At 41.7% G+C, this 16,171-nt stretch overlaps 1 long non-coding RNA gene across 1 annotated transcript; it reads left to right on the top strand.

The window, feature by feature from the left end:
- Positions 1-14,524, top strand: LOC149459979 (uncharacterized). The gene is made up of 4 exons (XR_016313174.1): positions 1-109; positions 224-1,665; positions 3,587-3,700; positions 14,345-14,524. It is a non-coding gene; the product is annotated as an uncharacterized LOC149459979 (long non-coding RNA).
- The last annotated feature ends 1,647 nt before the right edge of the window (positions 14,525-16,171 follow it).

Below are 16,171 nucleotides of genomic sequence, written 5' to 3'. Positions count from 1 at the left end.
AGATTTACTGTCTGGTCAAAAATATGATTGGAAGATGAAAAAGATCGTTCAATGCAGCGTACACTTAACGATCATATCCATGATCTACTTTCCTACAATCGGCTCTTTGGTAAGAATCAATACGATTAAATTGATTTTAGGTTTGCTTGAAATCGATGAATGACAAAAGAATGCGTCTTTTCGACAATTCATAGAACTGATCAGATTATCCTATTCTTTGCAGAATCATTCGATCGGATTGTTACATATATGGCTACCATACACTATACAATCTGAACAATCTGCTTCCTCTACCATGAACTATGTAATATAGGTGTCTGCCCAATTCAATACTAATTAGATGCACAAAGTCCAACTTGGGAGCGAGCCCACAGGTGCGCCCCCATAAGAAGCAGATTTCTATGGTGATGCTCCAAGAGGAGGAGGAGCCCAGAGCACCAGCGGGGGATCTCAGAAGGGGAGGTTCAGGGCCTAGCTGTGCAATACCATTACACAGAGCAGATAAGTATAACATGCTTATTATTCTAATAAAAAATGCATAATGTGGCACAAAAATGCATCGACTGCAACCTATTAATCACTTGAATTTTTGATTCTACTGCATATCTGAATCTGATTGCTGCAAGCAACACAGAGACCTTTTTCGGTGCTCATTTGCTGCTTCACCCTCAAACATTATCCCCTTGTCACATTCGGCACCAAACACAACCCATTCAAGAGGTGGTGCAGCAAATGCCCCTGGACTGTATGGATTGTGCTGAAATACATTTAACTTAGGGGGGTAGTGAATGCAAAGACATAGGGGCTGGTGGGAAGAACCAAAACCCATACCGGGGAACCAAGAAGTTGACGTTCCAAGAAGTGTTTTTTTTTTTTTTTTAAATTCTGGCTTGTTTGCAATTGAGCTGCATTTTACCCACCCCTCTTAAGCTGCAAAGGCAGTGGATAGGGGTGCTCATATTCTTGCAGTCATGATGCTTCCGGCCCAAAGCAAAAGTCATCCCCTTGTCACATTCAGCAGGCAATATCACCCCCAAACACAACCCATTCAAGCGATGATGTAGCATATGTGCCTGGACGGAATGGAATGTGACGAAACGCGTTGAATGTAGGGGGGTAGTGAATGCAAAGAGACGGGCTGGTAGGAAGAACCAAACCCATGCCGCGGGACAAAGAAATGGACACTCCCTATAAAAGGCAGTAGATAGGGGTGCTCATATTCTTGCAGTCATGATGCTTCACCCCCCACAGCAAAAATAGTCCCCTTGTCACATTTGGCAGGCAGTGGTGCCACCAAACACAACCCATTTAAGCGATGATGCAGCATATGTCCCTGGACGGTATGGATTGTGACGAAACGCATTGGTTAGAGCGAAGCAGTGACGTCATCACGCTTGCTGGCCAGCTAAGAGTGAAGCAGTGCTTTGTTTTGAATGCTCTTCATACTTCTGGTCTTGTGAGCACCTCTGCTAATTATTTTAATAAATCGTGTTGGAATTGTACTACACTATGGAGTCTTCTCTTTCTTTCTCACAGGGCACATCCCGGTCTGTCGTGCTCTAATTGGGGTCCATGTGTGGGAGAATTACACCCCTGATGCTGGGGTTTTATACCATTGTGATCAAGCGCTTTTAGACATCCTTCATTATGAGGCCTAGTTGTCTGGTAAGTGGCCCTATGTGTTGATTTGGTGGAAGAATGCAGCACTTGCACTGAGGATCACCAGTTGTTATCAGACTTGGTCACACTGAATGAAAGCACACATTTATTATATTTCAGTTTACCAATTCTTGGACATGATGGCTGCATTCATTTTTTGTTTTTTAGGCTTACTTTCTTCTATTTTCACCTGGTGATCAGGCCAGTAAGTCTGCTGTTTTTCAAAAGATCAAGCCCTCCAGCCGATTGCATCAGTTACAGAGATGAGCCAACCATTTAAAACTGACAGGGGCGCTTACAACAAGCAGCTTTTATTTATGTAAATATCCCAAAAGGAAAACACTGTTTGCTGTAAATGATTGATTTATAAAGTCTTAGCTGGAGTTTAACTTCAATTTATTAGCGTATTTAAATCTGCTCATACGTCTAACACTACCCCCTCCCCAGACTGGCAATGCTGCTGTCTGCTCTGCTTCCTGTGCTCCTTAATCCAGAGTGAGGGCACCTCTAATACAGAAGGTGTGTTACTGATCAGATGACCAGGTGTAAACAGAGGGGGAGAAAAGACTAAAAAAAAAAACTAATGCAGCCGCCATATCCAAGCATTGGTAAGGTGCAAGAATTAATTTTTTTGGTTTCAGGCTAGGTTCACATCAATGCAGATTGTGGATTGTGCGATTTCACAGTGCGTTTTTTGAACCAGCATATTTGATGTTTTTTTTTTTTTTTTTTTAATTTATTTTTATTTATTTATTTTTTCTAATCGGAAAGTATTGACGTTGATGTGACTTTGGATGGGTGTGACTTAGATGCAACTTTGCATTGGTGTGACTTGAATGCAATCTGGATGCGACTTTGATGCAACTGTTAATGTAACTTTTTTTTTCCAGTAGGAAAGTATTGATGTTAGGCTACGTTCACACTAGCCTTGTTAGCAAGCGGCAGACAGGCGTTTGGGAAGCGTTTTATCATTTCCCAAACGCTTGGGAAAATTCTGCACATTGCAGCACATAGTGCTGTTCAAATGGGAGCGTTAGCGTTGCGTCGCGGCAAAACGGACGCCTCTGGTTGAGTCGGGAGGAATTGAAGCCTCCTATTCAAGTCTATGGTGCCGCTCCGCAAACGCCCGGCCCCTGTGTGTGGTTGCGAGGCGTTTGCGGAGCGTTAACACCATTCAAACTTCATTATAGGTGTTTGTGGGGCATTTTTAATGCTTGGCAAACGCCTAGCAACCACCGCTAAACCGCGCATGTGGCATTTGTGGAGCGTTAAAAATGCTCCGCAAATGCCGGACCAACGCTTGTCAAACGCTATAGGGGTGTTTGGCAAGAGTTGGGAAAAAAAGTGTGAACGAGTTCTCAATGTGACTTTGGATGGGTACAACTTAATGTAACTTTTTTTTTTTTTTGCCAATAAAGTATAACCGTTCTGTTCATGTAGTGCAACTTTGATATGACTTTAATGTGACTTTACACTCTCTGGCATTCAAAAAGCATTAAAGTTGCATCAAAGTTGCACCCATCCAAAGTCGCATCAAAGTTGCATCAGTCAATACTTTGCTATTGGCAACCCCCCCCCAGCGAAACGCATACAAAATGCAAAGCTTGCTTTTTTGGTGTGGGTCCATTGAAGTCTATTACACGCAAAATTAAAACTGCTGCGTAAAAAAGTCCCTGACCCTTTCCAAAAAACGCACCGGCTCAAAATGCACAGATGTAAACTGCATCCTTAGGATCATGTTAAATGGACTGCAGTGTGTATCTGCAAACCGGGAAACGCACTGAAACCTGCATAAGTGTGAACCTTTGATCAAACCATTTTAATCCCGTTGATTGGATGTTAAGAGATATATTCCGTATTTGTCTGCATATATCACTTAATTTTAACACTGTGCACAGATTTGACATTAATTTACGGGTTAAAATAGGTGAGGAAGCATGATACCGCCCGCCGCTTTTCAGAGGTGCGACAATGTTGAATCGTAAACTTGGCTACATTACAAAGATTGTGCTACAGAAGAGACGAATTGTCATTGCTGCTGGTTGGTATTTATTTTGACTTTCTACTTTTGCGACATGACGCTTTATCAAATGCTGGTGACATTTGAAAAGATCGGGCGCTGGCCCTTATTTAATAGTATTTTTTTAATCCTGGTTTGCAACTCCTGAGCAGATAACATATTTGATGAGGTGAAGATTTCAGGTTGGGTGTGGGGAAAACGCCCTGATATTTGGAGCAGCATGCTATACCTGCTATTTGGAGGCTTTCCAAATCTTGATAGTTATTCTAGGCAGCACTCAGACAATCTGCCAGTAGAACCTGTATGAATGTGACTTCTGTCTGCTTGCTTCTATCCCATTTAAATTCTGAATTCATAATTTCTTAATTTTTCAAAAAAGTATGACAAAAAACTCTCCATGCCTCATACTAAATACCTTGGATTGTCTACTTTTCAAAAAGGGGTAATTTTTGTACTGTCCTGGCCTTTTTTGTGCTTCAAAAAATGAGATTGATCAATTTTCAGATATATAGTTTGTGGACACTAACTTGCTTGCCAGCTATATAATAAACATTGATTTGGGCTATTTTCCCCAAAGGTATGTAGCAGAGTACATTTTGGCCTAAATATATAGTTACATAGTCTGGCTGAAAAAAGATAAAAGTCCATCCAGTTCAACCATTAAATTGTCTCCCTCTCCTCCTCTCCTCTCTCCCCCTCCCTCTCCTCTCTCCCCCTCCCCCTCCCTCTCCTCTCTCCCCCTCCCCTCTCTTCTCTCCCCCTCCCCTCTCTTCTCTCCCCCTCCCCTCTCTTCTCTCCCCCTCCCCTCTCCTCTCTCTCCCCCTCCCCTCTCCTCTCTCTCCCCCTCCCCCTCCCCCCTTTCCCCTCTCTCTCTCTCGCCCTCCCCCCCTCTCTCCACCTCTCTCTCTCCTCCTCCCCTCTCTCTCCCCCCTCTCTCTCCCCTCCCCCTCTCTCTCTCCCCTCTCTCTCTCCTTTTGTTTTATTTAACAAAAGTAAAATCCCAGTGGTCATTAAATAATATCAAAAGAGAGCTCTATTTATGTGAAAAAGATAATAAAAATTTTGTTTGGGTGCAGTGTTGCATGACTGCGCAATTGTCATTCAAAGTGCAACAGCTGAAAATTTGGCCTGGGCAGGAAGAGAGCAAGAGTGCCCAGTACTGAAGTGGTTAATCAGGTGCCGCTGGTGTGTGCTGGGAGACATGGTGTCAATGCATTGATCTCTGTGCATCTCACTGTTTTTTATTTTTTTTTTTCCACAGCACTTTAATGAAATGACTTGAGCGTATGTCCCACTTGTATCCAGAAGTGCTATAAAAGAATTAGTACTGTGTGACATGGGTGACAGATGATGTAAATTAGGCACATATTGTGGTATAGAGCATGCACACAAAAGTGGCTACTGAGAGGTCTAGTGACTTGTGTTGGGAGTCCCTGTGGAGCAGACACCAGGAGATGGTGGTAAAAGGCCTCCTATGATGAGCTATGAATCCAATGTTTGAAGCCTCCATGCTGGACATGGACCTCTCCTACTTTCCAGGAATGGGACCTTGGAGGATTCCCACCCACATGCTGGAACATGGCTCCCAAACTTCCTTTATTTGATATGACTGTTCTTCTTCTTTTTTTATTTTTTTTATTTTTGGGGGACCAAATTCCTCTGTCCCTTTTTTCCTCATTTGTCCCTCCAATTTAAAGCCTGTTCAAACCAATGAGGGTGCCTTATGCTGCAGCTATTGTGTGCCCTCTGGGGTCTGTGTTGTGATCTGATCTGCAATGGTAACAAAGTATCAGTGTTTTAATTTTTTTTGTTTTTTTAATAACTTTATTGAAAGTTAACAAACACACTTCATTCTGTGTGTTCTCACATAGAACCTGGTGTGACTGAGCAGTTAGAGACCACTATATATAAAAAAAAAAAAAAGTATGTATAGCCAAAACTTCATTTAAGAAAGAAAAAAAAAACGTGGAAGGGAATGAACCTTTAGGAAAATATTTTCTGCTATCTGTGCCCTTGTTGGGGAACTTACTTTCATTATTCATCCCGGTGACCCTTGTCACTGAGGCAGACAGTGATTATAAGACAAAATCTTAAGTTGTGACCAGAACAAAAAGTGAGGGCAAATCCTCCAACTGGGACACTTGCTATGGTGAAACTATCTAAGGCCCCTTTGACATGGGGCAGATTCCGTTCTGATTAGCAGGGCATCTGTGAGCGGATCCCCTGCTGGTGAGAACAGAGCAGGCAGATGACAGGTCCGTGCCCACTCAGTTTCTGCAAAGTGGACATGGACACGGCCTACTCTACTATATGGGCAGCTGGGAGTAAACGGATTCCACAGTCCCTTTACCCTCGGTTCACACTAGCCTTCAGGCCGTTGGGCTGGTTGTGGATGCAGGGATCACTTCTGTTCCCGCACTCGCCTGCAGCTGAATTATGTTGCTTTCTGCAAAATGCATGGGGTTGCACTCTAAATGGCACCCCTACGCATCTCGGCCCTCAGCGTGATTGCATGTGTAGGAGCCACAGGGAAATCGCATGTTCAAAAAGACCCATGCAATCTCCCTGCAGCTGCATTTTCAGAGAACCTTTTTTCTACAGGAAACTTGGCACAGCACCCCAAGCAAACATAGGCCACACTAGTGTGAACTGAGGGTTAGACCCAGGGGCGGACTGACAACTCATGAGGCCCCTGGGCAATTGGGGATCATGGGGCCCCTGTGTCCTTGCCCACACTCAAAACACACCCAAAAAGCCTATAAAAGGTACCAGGGGCATTTTATGGGGCCCCCTACTGACCCCAGGCCCTCGAGCAGTGCCCTAGTGCTCGAATGGTCAGTCCGCCCCTGGTTATACCTGACTACCCTCCGATCCGCTCCATCTAAACAAAAGAGAACAAAGCCCTTTTTTTTTTTTTTTTTTTTTTTTTTTTCTTCTTCCAGGCCTGATCAGACCCTGAGGTAGGCAAGTGTAAACGCCTGCCCATAGTGATGAATGGAGCTTCCAAGCAGAACACCTCTTTGAAAATGGCCTGAGAGAGGAATTCCCCTCATTTTGGAAACCTTTCTAATCACTTTTGTGTCTTCAGGACAAGAAGTGATGGGAAATCTGTGGGACAGAACAATAAATACACTGACAAGGGTTTCAACCCTTCCCTATTCTATCTAAAGATTTAAAAAACAAAGTTTGGGCTCTACTACACCAACTCTGAAAACATTTAATCGCATTCTAAATGATTCCATTCATTATTTTAATGTAAAAGAAGTGGTGAAAAAATACTTGTAGGTTTACCCAGTCATGTATATCCAGTCTTCCACACTTCCTACATTACACAGAACATGGAAGTGCAATTATTTTCATAAATCTAAACTGCTAAATACCTTTTCTCATCAGCAGTTCGAGCAGTCCTGTGACTTCTATCTATGTTCAGCAGAGCATTGGTTAAAGCTTGTTGGAGTAGTTTTCAGTCTCTCATTGTCCTGTGAGGCTGCAAGACCCCTGACCATCGGTCTGGACAGCACTGATTAGCGCTGTGCTGATCACATGCACCCTCCTTAAGAGAAAAACCAAACTCTCTAGCAATACACACCAAACTGAGCATATGCAGCTTGCCCCCAAGGCTCTGTTCTATCAGGAAGTGGATTGGGGACAGTAGATGAAGGGGAGGATAAGGGAAGTCAGGATCAAACAGCCTTTTTACACAATGCAGAGATTAACCCCTTAGGTTCCACAATGAGTATAACAAGCATGCTTTACTGCATATACAGACTGATATTACTGCTGTGGGTTTAGTAACCCTTTAATTCTTGTGTGTTACATATAATGGGGCATTGTCAGAACATTTCCTGACCTACCTATCTTGGATCTTACCACGTTGGCCCATGTGTACAGTCCGCCATATTGTAAAGGAGACCATGTACAGCCCTGGTATACAGGACAATGCTGTACCCTCTGGTTTAAGACAAACACAACCTTTTTGTGCGGAAGAATAGACTTTCATTGTACATTTACAAGGGGAAATGGGAATTCTGACAGAGCTGTGAGCACAGTAGCTGCCTGTTCTTATTATGTAAGACTGGCACGGCTGCCATAGTTACAGCTTGTACCCTGTTTCTATTTCAAGAGAAATTATAGCCTTTCAAAACGACGTCTTCAAGACAAATCAAATTCAGTGCAAGAATGTTGATATGATAGATGACACTGATGAACCTCTTCAGATTCCTGGATGTCTCTGATATTCATGTGTGCTTAAAGGAAAACTCCACATCTACGGACCAGAAATGGAGAAAAGGGACGGCTGAGTTATATGCCACTGAACTATAAACGTACTACCCTATGTGCACACCGCGAGGCTGCCAGCACCTCAAATGTCTTCCTACGTTCAGCATAGAAATGACTGAATTTAAAGTTTGCAATCACATTTTCATGAAAGGCTGTAATTCCTCAGTGCAATTGTATCCCCAACTTCAGTGCAAACAATATATCGAACACACACACATATATATATACAGTTGCAAGAAAAAGTATGTGAACCCCTTGGGATTACGTGGAGTTTTGCATGAATTGGGCATAAAATGTGCTCTGAGCGTCATCTAAGTCACAACAATAGAAAAACACAGTCTGCTGAACATAATACTACACAAACATTAGATGTTGCCATGGTTTAATTGCACATAACATGTAAACATTCACAGTGCAGGGAGGAAAAAGTATGTGAACCTTTGGACTTAATAACTGGTTGACCCTCCTTTGGCAGCAATAACCTCAACCAAACGTTTCCTGTAGTTGCAGATCAGACCTGCACAACGATCTGGAGTAATTTTGGACCACTCCTCTTCACAAAACTGTTTCAGTGTAGCAATATTCTTAGGATGTCTGGTGTGAATCGCTCTCTTAAGGTCATGCCACAGCTTTTCAATCAGGTTGAGGTCAGGACTCTGACTGGGCCACTCCAGAAGGCGTATTCTGTACTGTTGCAGCCATTGTTTTGTTGAATTACTTGTATGCTTTGGGTCATTGTCCTGTTGCATCACCCATCCTCTGCGGAGCTTCAGTTGGTGGACAGATGGTCGTACGTTTTCCTGCAAAATGTCTTCATAAACTCTGGAATTCATTTTCCCATCGATGACAACAATCCGTCCAGGCCCTGAGGCAGCAAAGCAGCCCCAAACCATGATGCTCCCTCCGTCATGTTTTACAGTGGGGATGAGGTTTTGATGTTGGTGTGCTGTGCCTTTTTTTCTCCACACATAGTGTTGTGTGTTCTTCCCAAACAACTCAATCTTGGTTTCATCTGTCCACAGTAAATTTTGCCAGTAGTGCTGTGGAACATCCAGGTGCTCTTTTGCAAACTTCAAACGTGCTGCAATATTCTTTTTGGACAGCAATGACTTCCTCCGTGGTGTCCTCCCATGTACTCCATTCTTGTTTACGGTTTTCCTTATTGTAGATGTGTCAACAAAAATGTTAGCATGTACCAGAGGTTTCTGTAGGTCTTTAGCTGACACTCTGGGATTCTTCTTTACCTCATGCAGCATTCTACGCTGTGCTCTTTCAGTCATTTTTACAGGATGACAACGCCTAGGAAGAGTAGCAACAGTGCTAAACTTTCTCCATTTGTAGACAGTCTGTCTTACCGTGGACACATGAACATCAAGGCTTTTGGAGATACTTTTGTAACCCTTTCCAGCTTCATGCAAGTCAACAATTCTTGATCGTAGGTCTTCTGAGAGCTCTTTTCTGCGAGGCATGGTTCACATTCTTGAAACCAGTAAACCCAAAACAGGTGTGTGTTTTTTAAGGGCAGGACAGCTGTCAGCAACACATCCAATATCATCACACTGATTGGAGTCAAGGTTGGCTCACTCATGGCTCCAATTAGCTCTGGGAGAAGTCATTAAGCTAGGGCCTCACATACTTTTTCCTCCCTGCACTGTGAATGTTTACATGTTATGTGCAATTAAACCATGGCAACATCTAATGTTTGTGTAGTATTATGTTCAGCAGACTGTGTTCTTTTATTGTTGTGACTTAGATGACGTTCAGAGCACATTTTATGCCCAATTCATACAAAACTCCACGTAATCCCAAGGGGTTCACATACTTTTTCTTGCAACTGTGTGTGTGTGTGTGTGTGTGTGTGTGTGTGTGTATATATATGTATATGTATATATATGTATATATATATATATATATATATATATATATATATGAGTGGGATTGCTGATTGCTGCACATTGTGCAACAACACAACTTTCTTTTTTCTATATGTGGCCTTTGGGAGGACCTGATTGCTATGCACTGTGATTGATCATCGTTGTGCACTCCAGCCATATTACTGCTGTGTGTGTGTGTATGTATGTATGTATGTATGTATATATATATATATATATATATTAATATAATACAATTTTGTGATGGTGCGAGGCTCAGTCACTATGCACATGGCCAGGAAAAAGACAGTTTGCACGTCTACTTAGTGCAATGCTACAGAGCATAGATTTGGAGTGGAGAAAACTGCTTGTGCAGTTTTCTCTGGATCTAGGTATTGCTGGACGGGGCTCTGTAGTTTGGAAATTCCTAAGAGTCTTGAGCACCCTGTGTTCGGGTGTTGTGGACAACCAGCAGGGTGTGTGCCCAGGTGCACACGGCCCTTATAACAATGGGCTTGTGGGAGCAGTTAGTGGTGGAGGTGGAATAGCAGTTGCTATTGCTTCAAGCCTGAAGATAGAGCCTTGTCGGGAGAGCTGGAAGCTCCTGGTGGAGACTACAACTCTTGTGAGGGGGATTCTGGGCCTAAGGACTGGGAAAGTCTGGCCAGCTACAAGAGTATGGGAGACCTAGAGAGGCTCTGGGAGACTGAGGAAGCTGGAGAGGCCAGTGAGTCCAAGGGGCTGGAGGGAATCCATGAGTCTCTTAAGGAACCAAGCTGAGGTACAGGGGAAAAAAAATGCATCTACCACTGAGCTCAGCATCCCCCATATCAATATATATATATTAGTATTGGACCGCCTACTTTTATACACACACATATGAACTTTAATGGCATCCCAGTCTTAGTCTGTAGGGTTCAATATTGAGTATTGAACTTTAATGTTTGTAGAAGCAGTCTGCATGTCTAGGTGCTTGATTTTATACACCTGTGGCCATGGAGGTGACGAACACCTGAATCCAAAGATTTGGAGGGCTGGCCCAATACTTTTGGCAATATAATGTACAGGTGAAACTCGAAAAATTAGAATATTGTGCAAAAGTTCATTTATTTCAGTAATGCAACTTAAAAGGTGAAACTAATATATAAGATAGACTTATTACATGCAAAGCAAGATAGTTCAAGCCATGATTTGTCATAATTGTGATGATTATGGCTTACAGCTCATGAAAACCCCAAATCAACCATCTCAAAAAATATTACATGCAATCAATAAAACAAGGATTGTACATAGAACAATATCAGACCTCTGAAAAGTAGAAGCATGCATATGTACTCAGTACTTGGTTTGGGCCCATTTTGCAGCAATTACTGCCTCAATGTGGCGGGGCATGGAAGCTATCAGCCTGTGGCACTGCTGAGGTGTTATGGAAGACCAGGATGCTTCAATAGCGGCCTTCAGCTCTTCTGCATTGTTCGGTCTCATGTCTCATCTTTCTCTTGGCAATGCCCCATAGATTCTCTATGGGGTTCAGGTCAGGCGAGTCTGCTGGCCAATCAAGCACAGTAATCCCACGGTCATTGAACCAGGTTTTGGTGCTTTTTGGCAGTGTGGGCAGGTGCCAAGTCCTGCTGGAAAATGAAGTCAGCATCCCCATAAAGCTCGTCTGTGGAAGGAAGCATGAAGTGCTCCAAAATCTCCTAGTAGACGCTGTAAAATACACTGGGAGACAGAACATGCGACAGTACGATAACAATACAATGTGATATACGAGGGGTTCAAGGGCCCTGCTTTTTAGAGCTTACAATCTAGGAGGGAGGGGATAGTGGTACAGGAGGCTGTGGGGGATGGAGTGGTAGGAAGAGTGGAGGAGGTTGGCAATTAGCAGGGGGTGGGGTAGGCTTCCCTGAAGAGGTGGGTTTTCAGGCCTGTATATACAAAGCAATTTTAATATAGTATGTGATACCACTATAGTATGGGTTCCCATGATTGTGATTCCTACTGAACCAGACTGAGAGACCATTTAAAGGCTCAGAAACCCTTTGCAGGTGTTATGGCTTAATTAGCTGATTAGAGTGGGACACTTTGAGCCAAGAATATTAAACCTTTTCACAATATTCTAATTTTCTGAGATTGTGGATTTGGGGTTTTCATGAGCTGTAAGCCATAATCATCACAATTATGACAAATCACGGCTTGAACTATCTTGCTTTGCATATAATGAGTCTATCTCATATATTAGTTTCACTACTATATATTAGTTGCATTACTGAAATAAATGAACTTTTGCACGATATTCTAATTTTTTTGAGTTTCACCTGTATATACAAAGCAATTTTAATATAGTATGTGATACCACTGATGCTGCAACAATTATTGTGTATCCATTTGCATATAAAAACTATACATGTATGGGGGGTATGTGTATGTATGTATGTATGTAGATAGATAGATAGAGATAGATATCTCTATCCAATTTTCATATACAGTTTATAAACATATATTGAGTCCTTAATAAAAAAAAAAAATAATTAAATAAATATATATATATAGATAGATAGATAGTGTTTTGCTCAAACGTTTGCATACCCTAGCAGAAATCATGAATTTTGGCATTGATATTGAAAATGTGGCTGATCATGCCAAAAAAACCTGTCTCTTATTTAAGGATAGTGATCATATGAAGCCATTTATTACCACATTGTTGTTTTGGCTCCTTTTTAAATCATAACAGAAATCACTCAAATGGCCCTGATCAAAAGTTTACCCTGGAAAGTTTTGGCCTTGGAACAGACACACAAGGTGACACATACAGGTTAAAATGGCAATTAAAGGTTAATTTCCCACATCTGTGGCTTTTTAAATTGCAATTAGTGTCTGTGTGTAAAATAGTCAATGAGTTTGTTTAGCTCTCACTTGGATGCACTGAGCAGGCCAGATGCTGAGCCATGGGGAGCAGAAAAGAACTGTCAAAAGACCTGCATAACAAGGTAATGGAACTTTATAAAGATGGAAAAGGATATTAAAAAGAAATCCAATGCCCTGAATATGGCAGTCAGTACTGTTCAGTCACATATTAAGAAGTAGAAAATTTGGGGATCTTTCGATACCAAGCCAAGGTCAGGTAGACCAAGAACGTTTGCAGCCATCTGCCAGAAAAATTGTTCAGGATGCAAAAAAAACCCTACAGTTAACCTCAGGAGAAATACAGGCCGCTCTGGAAAAAGATGCTGTGCTTGTTTCAAGGAGTGCAATATGATGATACTTGAACAAATATTATCTGCATGGTCGAGTTGCCAGAGAAGCATTTACTGCACCAATGCCACAGAACGCCCAGAGAGGCATGTCAAGGTGTTGGGCATATTGTAACCAGGCTTTTTTGTGGCATTGGCTCAGTAAAGGCTTCTTTCTGGTAGCTCACCCATGCACCTTATTTTTGTTAAAGTATTGTCGTATTGTGCTCCTTTAAACAACCACACAGTCTTTTCCGAGAGTGATAAAAAAAACAAAAAACCAGATCAGATCTCTGATGCAGGGTGTTCAGGTATGCAAATTCCCTTTAATAACTCAAGCCCTCTGTATAAAAGCTGGAGGCAAGCTCAAAATACAAAATATACTACCAAAGTGATGCACGTTCAAAATGATGCCTTTTATTCACAAAATATTTAACTTGCATCCAAGCAGAGAAATGCCAGAATTCCGATGTAAAACAGATCAGGCGTACACAATGTCACTACCGTGAACTTCTGGTTTCAGTTCTGTACTGCAAAATTACATCATCTGCCTCCACCCAACGCGTTGCGTCATAGATCGCTCAACTTCATTGGGCATGTGATCTAGGACTCATAGTCATAGTTTTAATTCAACATAGTCATAGTTTTAATTTAACAATCAGTTGTGTGCTAGCCACGTTTAACAGGAAAGATTTTTAGGTTCTCTAATGGCGGTATACAGTAATGTGAAAAGTGAGTTCCTTACAACTGTGTAAGAGCCTATGCTGATGGACTTTTGGTTTGGGGTTTCATCCCCATACAAGTCTATAGGAATGTAAAACCCGCTTGGAGGAGGTCAAAGGCTCTTGTCAAAAATTCTGAATGATCTCCGAAGTATCTCAAAACTGACGCCATCCACATAAGCCCAAAACCCATCGACTCAGGCCCTAATGAATGTTAGAACTGCATATTCTTATTGAATTCCCAAAACAATTTTGTAATGTCAGAGTGATATTCCATTCTTCTTTAGTTTGCACTTTGTGTTCTTTCCGCTGAGGTCACAGATGGGTTTCCTGTTTGGTTATTTATAATTTGTGGTTTGCTGTCATTGGAAGGTATCTGTTGGGGAACAGAAGACGCTTCTCCAGTGTCATCCATCGTCGCAAAGACTTGTGTGTTAAAGGGAAAGTGTAATAGTTCATGTCAGTTTCATTTTAATTTTTGTGGCATTTAAACAAGAAGTATTCAAGAACTGACCCTTTTACTTTGTAAGGACTCATGGCTTATTCATTCTTTTGTAGAGTCATGTACCACTGGCTTATCGGAAGAGAACACCGCTATAGAGGTTTCAACGTGGGCAATTTGCTTCCCTGAAGTGGAAAAAAAAGTTAACTGTTAACCTTTTGTACATTGTTTTCTTGTTTTATAGATTTGCTTTTGGCTTTTTTATGTCCGTTTTAAAAATAAGCTGCTGTGTTGGACACGCCCTTTCCATTGTAATTGTAAAAATAAATTTCAAAGTACAATTGCATAAAAGAAATATTAGCATCTTTACCAGCCCATGTAACAGGCCTGTGTAAAAAACAAAAAAACAAAAAAAAAACCCCTGCATATTCACCAATGGTAATATGAGCTGTGTCCCCACCCTTATTCTGTTAAAAAAAAAACAAAAAAGGAAAAAAAAAACCACAAACTCACCCATGGTAATGATAGTTCTGCTCCGACCAGTATTATTATACAGGATTTATATAGCGCCAACAGTTTGCTCAGCGCTTTACAATATAACGGGAGATAATACAGTTCAATACAAGAGGGATAGGAGGGCCCTGATCCTGGGAGCTTACCTAATATAAAAAGTGACTTATAGATCTCTATGTAACTCACAGATACAGGTGCGGGAACCTGCTCAGCCAAGTCCACAAACTGCGATTCCTAGGGCCCCTCAAAAACACAGGTCCTTATTTAGGTTGAAGAAAGGGGAAAAAATGAACTGAAACGCACATACAGAAACGCATTGGGAATGTGTTTTCTATGATGTGAACTGGCCCTCTAAGTGGTTCTGACGTTAAAAGGGTTTTTTTTTTTTTTTTTTTCTCCCCTTTTAATGCATTCCCTGCATTAAAAAAAACCTTTCACTATCTGTTTGTTCCACCCATAAATACTAACCTTGGTCTTGTCTTCATCCAGCGCTGTTTCTGTCTGCAGCAGGGCTGGTCTCTGCATCTCCAGTGTCAAACTACAGAGTGATAACAGTGGAATCCATTGGCTCCTACTGCTGTCAATCAAATCCAGTGAAGAGATAGCCGGGGGGAGGGGTTGGGGGCATGGGTGAGCTGTGCTGTGTGTGTCTATGGATTCCCACAGCCCAGCTTGGGAGCGCACTCATTCGTGCCCCCATAGTAAGTGGCTTGATAAGGGGCACACTCTGGGAAGGAGGAGCAGAGAGCTCCAGCAGAACATGCCAGAAGAGGAGGTAAGGGGGCGCTTTGTGCAATATCCTTGCACACAGTAGGTAAGTTCATTTTTAGGTAAAAAAAAAAGAGCGACTTTAATATCACTTTCAAACCACTCAAGAGTATTATTTCCAGCCCGGCACTTTCTATATAAACAACTCCTATATCATTTTTGTAACTGTAATTTTCCTGCTTTCCAAGTGCTTCTTCTGGAATAGGGTGTTACAGGGAGTTCCAGGCGACACATTTGGAAAGCAGGAAATTTACGGTTATACAAAAAACATTTCTGGGCTGTGTTCATACAAAGCACTGAGCTGGAATAAATACTGTCAAGTGGTTTTAGGTGTTTGTCAGTGTATTTTTTGTATGCAATTATAAAGTACATATGGCTTTCAATGATTTGATGGATATCTCCACTTGAGGGATTTTGTTGCAAATAATTGAAGTAGTTGAGGTCTATCAGTGCTTTTCAATTAATATACAAACATCTATATTACACGCTTTGTTACCTCTAGTTTAGTGTATTAAAAAAAAAAAAAAGTGCCCAGAGATGGGCTTTTTAGAGGAACATTACAGTCCACTTCAACAGCAATATATTTTCCATATATTTTTATATACAGATTGGGACGTTTATATTTCATCTAAGTAAAGGACAATTAGTATATAGCTCTAATC

The sequence above is a fragment of the Staurois parvus genome, unplaced genomic scaffold (assembly GCF_062004578.1).
Source record: "Staurois parvus isolate SC_StPar_1 unplaced genomic scaffold, SC_StPar_1.0 ptg000239l, whole genome shotgun sequence".
NCBI lineage: Eukaryota > Metazoa > Chordata > Amphibia > Anura > Ranidae > Staurois > Staurois parvus.
This window is presented reverse-complemented; position numbering and strand designations above follow the sequence as displayed.